The sequence below is a fragment of the Myotis yumanensis genome, unplaced genomic scaffold, assembly GCF_028538775.1.
Source record: "Myotis yumanensis isolate MYYU_CA2020_CCGP unplaced genomic scaffold, mMyoYum1.0.hap1 SCAF_9, whole genome shotgun sequence".
In the NCBI taxonomy this organism is placed as follows: Eukaryota; Metazoa; Chordata; class Mammalia; order Chiroptera; family Vespertilionidae; genus Myotis; species Myotis yumanensis.
The window spans coordinates 6,325,472-6,334,618 of record NW_027223760.1 but is presented as its reverse complement, the minus strand read 5'-3'; the positions used below and the strand labels follow the sequence as shown (position 1 = coordinate 6,334,618).

Below are 9,147 nucleotides of genomic sequence, written 5' to 3'. Positions count from 1 at the left end.
GGGTGTTTTTTGCTTCTTCGCATTTCAAATCTTTGACTTGATTCTTGCACTCCTCTGGTCTGCTGTTGGGTGTCTGTATAATATTCTTTATTTCAGTCAGTGTATGCTTAATTTCTAGTTGGTTCTTTATCACAACATCGAGGGTCTCATTAGATTTCTTGTAGATCTCATCAAGTTTATCGGCAGTTTCTAGAAAATTATTGAAAGACCTTAAAAATGCATTTTTTAGCTCTATATCCTTCATTTCTGTCATGTTTCTTTGTCTCTGCATTTTTTTTAAAATTTAAAAATAAATTAAGAGATCCCATGTTTTATTATACAAAAATTTGGAATGAGGCTTTCTATATCTTATGACATTTTATAGTTTGTCTTTAAGTTGGATAAAGTTAGCAAGGCCTCCTCCAGACCCCCCAAAAAGTGTGTGTGCGCACGCATGCACGCGAGTGAGCACACACACACACACGCGCACACACACTGTGCTCTTCCACATTCTATTTAGTATCTTAGCCCAGGTGGTTTCTTACATGTGGATGATGCTACCATCTCAACCTGGCAAATTTCTACCGAACTTTTAAGACCCTACAAAATAGCACTTCTTCTTTTAATCCTGCCTTTGCCCTATCATCTTTTAATCTCCTCTTTTGAATTCTGCATTGTCATAGATTCTTATGAAACCTCTATGGTGGCATTTACTACACTGTATTGTGTGGATTTTTTTAAAATGAATGTGAGCACATGTACCCCATCAAGTCCCTAAGCTTTATAGGCCAGTATGAAGACCATCAAATCAAAATACTGTTTCTTTAATGGCATTATTTCTAAATATAAGAATAGGGATGTGTGTGTGTGTGTGTTCCATATAGCTTTAAAACCATGAAAATGTGTTAATATGAGGCTACCTACTAATGTAGGAAAACGATAAGCATTGGCTGGGGGCGGGGGGAGAATCTTTCTTGTTTGTAAAACTCTACCAACTGTTAATGACTTAATACAACCAGTAATAGAATCTAGTCTGACAACTATGCAAAGACATGGTCAGTGTTGTAGCTGTAGAGTTTACTAGTATATTGAAATTTGCATTTGCTTGGCTCCATTTAAGAACATTACCTTTGTATCTCAGTTCATTTATTAGATTGATTCAGAATTAACTTGTAGTGTTAGGGTAATTTGAAAAACTCCCTTTGCTGAGATTTTATGGTTGAAATGACTTGATTTCATGACACCGATGGATACATGTCATTCACTGTCTAGGAAGAGGGGGTCAGGGGGGCAGCAATCTTGTTGGAAGAGAAAGCCAGTAGTTGCGTTTTGGTATCTGTTCTTGGGACTGAGAAGCATCAATTCTTTGTAAAGAAGGCAGGAAAGTCGTGAGAGGAGGATGCTAATGAAAATTAAGAGCTGTAGCTTGATGCTGCTTTTCCTGCCATGAGTGTGAGCAGGTGAGGGCCTGTATTACGGTGGGATGGATGGAGATGAATGAATGGGTAGATTGTCCAAAGGAAACTTCCGTAAGACTGGAGTAAGTCATCTACAATGACAGGTTACGGATAATGAAAGAGTAAAATAAATAAAAATGAGCAAGCTGAGCAGAGCAAACCCTGAGAATTTGGGCTATGACCTTGGATGGGGTGGGGGGCGGTAAATTCACTTAACCAGGGGATTATCTCCTTTGTCGTTCATCAGAGATCAAATGAAGACACAAGACTCTGAAAGAGATAGACAGCTGCTTTGTTTTCTTCACATTTCTACATTGCTCAATCCTTAAAACATTCAGCTAGCTAAGCAGAAAATGGACAAAAGTAAATTGAAGTCCTTGCCCTCATCTCCTTCCTTCATTCTACAAAACAATGTCACCTTTGGTCAAATAAAATGCTGAATTATTTGCAGAACCCACCAGGAGTGTGTAAACTAGACCACGGTCCAGCCTAAGGAGGAAGGCCACCTCCTCCTGGCAAAATCTGAGAAGCTGAGGTCAGGCCTGCAGGGCAGGATGGGGAAGAAGAACTTTCTCCAGCGGCCCAAATGATGTGCATCTCATGAGCATGCTTTCCTTCCTCTGAAGGCTTCTGATATTCCAGAACATTACCAAACGTGCTTGCCTGTGATGTCTCTGCATTTTTTATGCTTTCTTGGTGCGCCTCCTTGTGGTCTTTGTGCGCAGTCTTGTTGTAGTTAAGCCTTGATTGTTGTCAACAATACTGGGGGAGATTTGACCTCCAGGCTAACTGGCTATGAGAGTCAGCTGTGTCTGCAGTGGGAGAGCTTCTGTGCTGGATCTCTAGGGCAGTCCTAATCTAGCGTTTGCCTAAGGCTATCCGGCAAATGCCTCTGTGCAGGGCTTGGGCAGGGCGGGTCCCCGGGAATCTACAAAGTGGGCGGAGCGAGCAGTTATGGCTGCTCTCAGTTCCATCCCCAGGGGCTCTGTCTCTCAGAGTCCCAGCAACCGCTGCAAACCTCAGAGAGAAAGCTGCTTTCAAGTTCCGACCTATGCCAGACAGTCCCACTTCTCCCGTTTGAGTCTGGGTCCCTAGAGACTCACCCGTATCTGGAGCTCAGAGTCTGAAACTCCCTCCTGATTGAAAACAATAGCCTCACCCTCAGCCGCCAGCCCTCTCCACATGCACTCCGCACCTTAGTATTTCACTTCAGCACTGTGCCTCCTCTGATTCTAGGTATGCAATTCTCTTTCCTCCTAGTTGTAGAACTTCCACTCAGCCAGCCTTGCTGTCATTCTGGATGATGTCCATTCTGTCTTTTAGTTGTATTTTTTAAAATATATTTTATTGATTTTTTACAGAGAGGAAGGGAGAGGGATAGAGAGTTAGAAACATCGATGAGAGAGAAACATCGACCAGCTGCCTCCTGCACACCTCCTACTGGGGATGTGCCCACAACCAAGGTACATGCTCTTGACTGGAATCGAACCTGGGACCTTTCAGTCTGCAGGCTGACGCTCTATCCACTGAGCCAAACTGGTTTTGGCAAGTTGTATTTTTGAAGTGGTTGTTTGAGGCAGCAAACTCCGGCGTTAATCGATGCCGCCATCTTGGTTTTCCTCTCTTTCTAATTAATTTAGTGTAAGGGGTAGATAGTTTATTAGTCCTTTTTCTTGTTTCTTTAAGTAGGCCTGTAGTGCTTTGAACTTCCCTCTCAGGACTGCTTTCACTGTGTTCCATTGGCTTTGTGTGGTTGTGTGTTGATTTTCATTTATTTCCAGGAAGTCTTTAATTTTTTTTGCTTTATGTCATTGGTAACCCATTCATTGACTAATAATATGCTATTTAGCCTCCATGTATTTTAGTGTTTTTGCGGGTTTTTTTAATTTATTGCAGTTGGTTTCTAACTTCATGCCAATTAATCTGAGAAGATGCTTGGTATAACAGCATTCTTCTTAACATTGTGCAGACTTGTTTTGTGCCCTAACATGTGGTCTATCTTTGAGAATGTTCTATGTGCACTTGAGAAGAATGTATAGTCTGTTGCTTTGGAGAGAATTGTTCTATATATATCCGTTAGATCCATCTAATCTAGAGTGTCATTTATAGCCTCTGTTTCCTTGTTAATTTTTTTGTCTGTAAGACCTATCCAGTGATGTCTGGCAGTGTTAATGTCCCCTACTATGGCTGTATTGCTATCAATCTTTCCCTTAAAGTCCGTCAAGAGTTTTTATTTATTTATTTATTTGGGTGCTCCTATATTGAGGAATCAGTTTTATTCAAGAGCTGTGCTGAAAGGTTCTTCCTTCTGGGAGAAACAGACTCTCAGATGTGGTTGTTGGTTGTCTTCCATGGTCTGGGCCTGTGCTTAACAAATCCTGAAGACTTCAACTTTATAGACACATTAAAAAGATAAGCAGAGAATTACTGAATAGAAATAAGGAAAGAGCTATATAGATGATTTGGTGTTTAACCTAAGACACAGTGATCTTTAAAACATCATTCACATCGTAGGCTATGCTGTACTGTTATCAACTTTCCATTGTCCTAGTAAATAGACATGCCTACAGAAGTGAAACTAAGAAAGTATAACTCTAATGATGTTACTCTGTATGAGTTATTATTATTATTTATGGATCAAGAGACTTTAGAGTAACTCCAGAGAACTGTTAATACTTTCTGTCTATACATCTTCAACATATCCTATCTAATAAAAGAGAAACATGGTAATTAGCTGTACCTCCGCTACCCTTCCCATTGGCTAATCAGGGCGATATGCAAATTAACTGCCAGCCAAGATGGTGGCCGGCAGCCAGGCAGCTTGAAGCGAACATGGGGCTTACTTGCTTCAGTGACGGAGAACTCCAACGTTCCCTGCCTGCCATTGCCAGCCTCTGAGCTTGCAGTTTGAAACATTGTTACAAATATAGAAGCTAAACAAAACCCCAGAAACCTGCTTTCAGCCAGCCAGGATCTCAGAGCTGGAGTTGAAACAGTGTTTCGATTATAGAACCCAAACAAACCAGATACTTGCTTTCAGCAGCCGAGGCCTAAGAACTGGAACCAAACCTCAGAGATAAAGCTGGCCCAGAATAAAAAAAAGAAAAAGAAAAAAAAGGAGCGATTGGGAGCTTCAGTCACCCGCCAGCTTGAAAACGGCCCTCAGCCCCAAACCCAGACTGGCCAGGCACCCCAGTGGGGACCCCCACCCTGAAGGGTGTGTGACCAGCTGCAAACAGCCATCATCCCCTCACTCAGGCTGGCCAAGCACCCCAGTGGGGACCCCCACCCTGAAGGGTGTGTGACCAGCTGCAAACAGCCATCATCCCCTCATTCAGGCTGGCCAGGGCAAACCAGCTGGCCCCCACCCGTGCACCAGGCCTCTATCCTATATAGTAAAAGGGTAATATGCCTCCCAGCACTGGGATCAGCAGTGTCGTGAGGCCTCCTGGCACCAGGATCAGCATGACAGGGGGCAGCACCCAAACCCCCAGATCGCCCTGCAGCTCTGTGTGTGACAGGTGGCAGGGCCACAACCTCCCTATCCACCCTGCTCTGTTCATGACAGGGGAAGGCGCCCCAACCCCCTGATCTGCCCTGCTCTGTGTCTGACAGAGAGCAGTGCTCCAACTCCCCTATCGGCCCTACTCTGTGAGTGACAGGGTGGAGCTCCTCAACCCCCTGATTGGCCCTGCTCTGTGCGTGACAGGGGGTGGTGCCGCAACCTCCCCATCGACCCTGCCTTGAGTGTGACAGGGGGCGGTGCCCCAACCCCTCAATTGGCCCTACCCTGAGCGTGACTGAGGGTGGCATCCCAACCTCCCAATCCGCCCTGCTCTGTGCATGACAGGGGGCAGAGCCCCAACTCCCCAATCAGCCCTGCTCTGAGCCCAACCAGGGGCTGCACATAGGGATTGGGCCTGCCCTCTGCCACCTGGGAGCAGGCCTAAGCCAGCAGGTCGTTATCTCCCAAGGGGTCCCAGACTGCGAGAGGGCACAGGCCGGGCTGAGGGACTCCCCTTTCCCCACCGAGTGCACAAATTTTGGTGCACCAGGCCTCTAGTTAGTTTATAATAGAAAAAACTTAATTAGATTTCTATGGTAAGGTGGTAACATTAAAAGTAAGGCATTTTGTTCTCCTGTGGTTTAGCAACCCTGAGGAGATAGCTGCATATGTGAAATCTAAAGAAACACTTTGCCTTACTACCCATGTGCCCCTTTCTCTCCGATGAGGATGGGATGGCTTGAATCACCCACCTACTTGGATTCTTTTCTTTTCTTTTAGTATATATTTTTATTTCAGAGTGGAAGTGAGAAGGAGGTAGAAACATCAATGATGAGAGAGAATCCTGCCCATCTCCAACTGGGGATCAAAACAGCAACCTGGGCCTGTGCCCTGAATGAAATTGAACAGTTCCCTCCTGGTTCATTGGTCGATTCTCAACCAGTGAGCTACACCAGTGGGCTACTTAGCTTCTTAATGGGAAGAAGAAAAGTTCCATTTTGAATATTAATAGGGAGAGGGGAGTTCCCACTGTGATGTCCCAAAGTCAGATTTTGTGTTTCTTCCTACATTAGCTTATGAGGAACAGCTACCAGCAGCAGCTCAGAGTTCTCTCTTGAACCACTTTGCTCCCTCAACCCTGAGCACTTACCTTCCAAAGGTCAGACAGAGTGGTCAGCTTAAGGGAAGTGCCTGGCTTCCCCCAAGTACTTATGGAGAGAGCTCAGGCACAAGGGTTCTATAGACCTACTGTGAGTGCAGAGTTTACTCACAGACAGGACACTAGTGGCCAATAGAGAAGGACACTGATGGGCAGAGTCATTGCAGTGGGAAAGGTAGGAAGTCAATCCTAATGCTGTGGTTTTGTTTCCTGATGTCCCAGGGCTTGGAAATCAAGAACCCAGAGATTCACAACTGCGACTTGTCTTAGAGAGTAAGACTGGAACAGGAAAAAGTGCCATAGGGAGCAATATCCTTGGAAAAAAACAACACACATTTAATTACAGCATTGTAGCAAAATCTATCGCCAAGACCTTTCAGAAAGTGAGAAGCACAAAGAATGGGAGAGAAATTGTCGTGGACACACCTGGCATTGTGAACACTGAAGTACAGGATGCTGACACAAAAAGTGAATTTGCTAATTGCATCCTCCTGACTTTCCCGGGCCCTCACACTGTGCTCCTGCTGAGCCAGTACACAAAGGAAGAACAAAAAGCCATGGAGAAGATGCTATCAATGTTTGGACTGAAACCTAGGAGATACATGATTCTCTTATTCACCGGGAGGGATGAGTTGGATGGCATGCAGTTCCGTGATTACTTAAAGGAAGAACCAGAAGGCATTCAAGATCTGATGGAGCAGTTCAAGGATTGTCACTGTGAGTTCAACAATAAGGTGACAGGGGCTGAGCAGGAGGCTCAGAGGACACAGCTGCTGGACCTTGCCCAGTGCATGGTGATGCAGAACATGGGAGGATGCTACACTAATAAGATTTACCAAAGGGCAGAGGTGGAGATTCAGAAAAAGAATCAAGCTATGCAAGAAAAATGCAGAGCTCAGATGAAGAGAAAAGAAATTTAAGAGAGGAGTATGAAGAAAAAATCAGAAATCTGGAGGATAAACTGGAGCTGGAAAGGAGAAAGGCAGAAATGGAGAACGAATTTGAAGAAAGGGAGAATTACTATTCCTCAGGCAGCCAAATGCCAGAGGTGAAGTTAAGAGTCAGGAAGGGATGCTTGACTTAATTTTGAGAAGACTTAGAGTAATATGGAGAGAAATCCTCAAATAAGGTTAGGCTAATGAAAATCTGTCTATATTTCCTGTTATTTTCAGGTGTATCTGCCCCATATTACTAATTCCCTAAAGTCAGAACTCTGTTTTTGTCTCTGAGGCTCTCAGGACAGGGAAGTGTAGTAAAGTTCAGTCTTGGAAATTGGTAGACTTTTGGTTGATGTAAGAGTGAAAGAACACATTCCAATGGGTAAAACTCCAAAGCAGAAAGTATGGACGCTCCCTATCTTCTGAACGCTCAGAGACAGAGAGAAAATGAATGCAGGAGGTCAAAAGACCATGACCCCAGTTTTATCTATTTATCCTCAATAGAGTTTCCTCCCCTAGATTCTTTCCAGATTGGTACATAATCTCCACCTGTGGCTTCTACTTCTTATTTTTATCTTTAGGATCACTATGCTCATTTTACACATCTGGTTAGAAAAATCAATTCTTTGCCTTAGATAATCTATAGATAGAGATGCTTAGGGAATTCTTTGTATATGTATATAAATTTGTTGAATTTAATTTTTATGAAAGGACTGAAATTTTTCCTTATCCTCTGCCCACTGGAGAACAAAGATTTATCTGAAATATATTTCTCAGAACTCATTTAAGAGAAATGCAAGAAAGAGCAAAAGACAAGAGATTCAACAGTTAACAGAACAATGTTCAGTATATTCAGATGTTTCTGTAGAAAGAGGTTGACCAAGCTCAAGGTAAACAGTTTGCTGAATAACTAGTTCTCTTCTTTTCTTATGAAACTAACTATTGCCACCACATGTCCATCACCCCACAACTTCATTACTTACTGCTAGGTGGGTCATCCCCACATAACTGCCTCCATTCATTTGAATTGTTACTATAATAAAAATTTTCTATTCTCTCATATTTGTGCAAAACTGGAATCCCTTTTATCTTATAAAATACCACCAATTCTTCTAAGGATACTGGGATGAATTTCTATTTTTGATAAAAATTCAAGATTATTTTGGAGGTTGGCATTGTCGACACCCTAATATGTACCTCTTCCATTATCCATTTGAACCACATTCTTAATCTCTCTGCCCATCAGAGACCACATTCTCCTTGGATTCATTCATTATGTGCTGATAGAAATTATGTGTATCCATGCTTTCTGAGATTGCAGTGAGTTTCCTGGTTGGGGGGGGGGATCCCTTTAATATATGGATAACATTGCTTGAAATTTATCCCTTTTCTAATAGGTACTCTTATAATAATAATCCATAGGCTTTCCCAAAAAACATTCCCATGTTCTACCAGTATGTCCTGGTGGTCATATGCCACTGTCCGTGCTATGCCATCTTAAAAGTAGCTTTTCCATTTCCCACCCAATTTTGTCCCCAATATATCTATCCTTTACTTCCCCCAAACACAAATGAATTTAGATTGTACATTTAACAAAAGTTATCAAAGGTTCAAAGATATGAGAAACATGATTCTATTATTCACCTGGAAAGATGGCTTGGATGGCATGGAGTTCCATGATTACTGAAAGGAAGCACCAATGACTGATTCTTTCAGAAATAGTCACTCACTGTTATACACATTTGATTTCACTCTGTACAATATGGGGTGCACTGTGTCTATTAAAATTCATTGGAGTTTAACATAAAATTCTGAGGTTGGAAGTTAACATCCTCTTGTATTAGGAGCTTCAAGAAGTATATATTGAACCAAAGAGCCACACATACTTAGCATGAAAAATTTAAATACAGGCTTAATATGAAAAATGTCTTAAAGTGCTCTGTTGTACATTCTGTGTAAATACACTCACTTATTCTTACCCTTGAATTCAGGTTTATGCTGTAGACGAGGCAATGTAAAAGGTTCTACTCTTGAGAGCTGTGAGGAGATGAGTAGCCCATGTGAAAAACCCTGAGAGTAGTGTTGCCCATTTGTCTCCCAGGGCAGAAG

General features: G+C 42.8%; 1 pseudogene; it reads left to right on the top strand.

The window, feature by feature from the left end:
* The first annotated feature begins 433 nt into the window (after positions 1-433).
* On the top strand, positions 434-7,228 carry LOC139016711 (GTPase IMAP family member 4-like; annotated as a pseudogene).
* Positions 7,229-9,147: the final 1,919 nt, after the last annotated feature.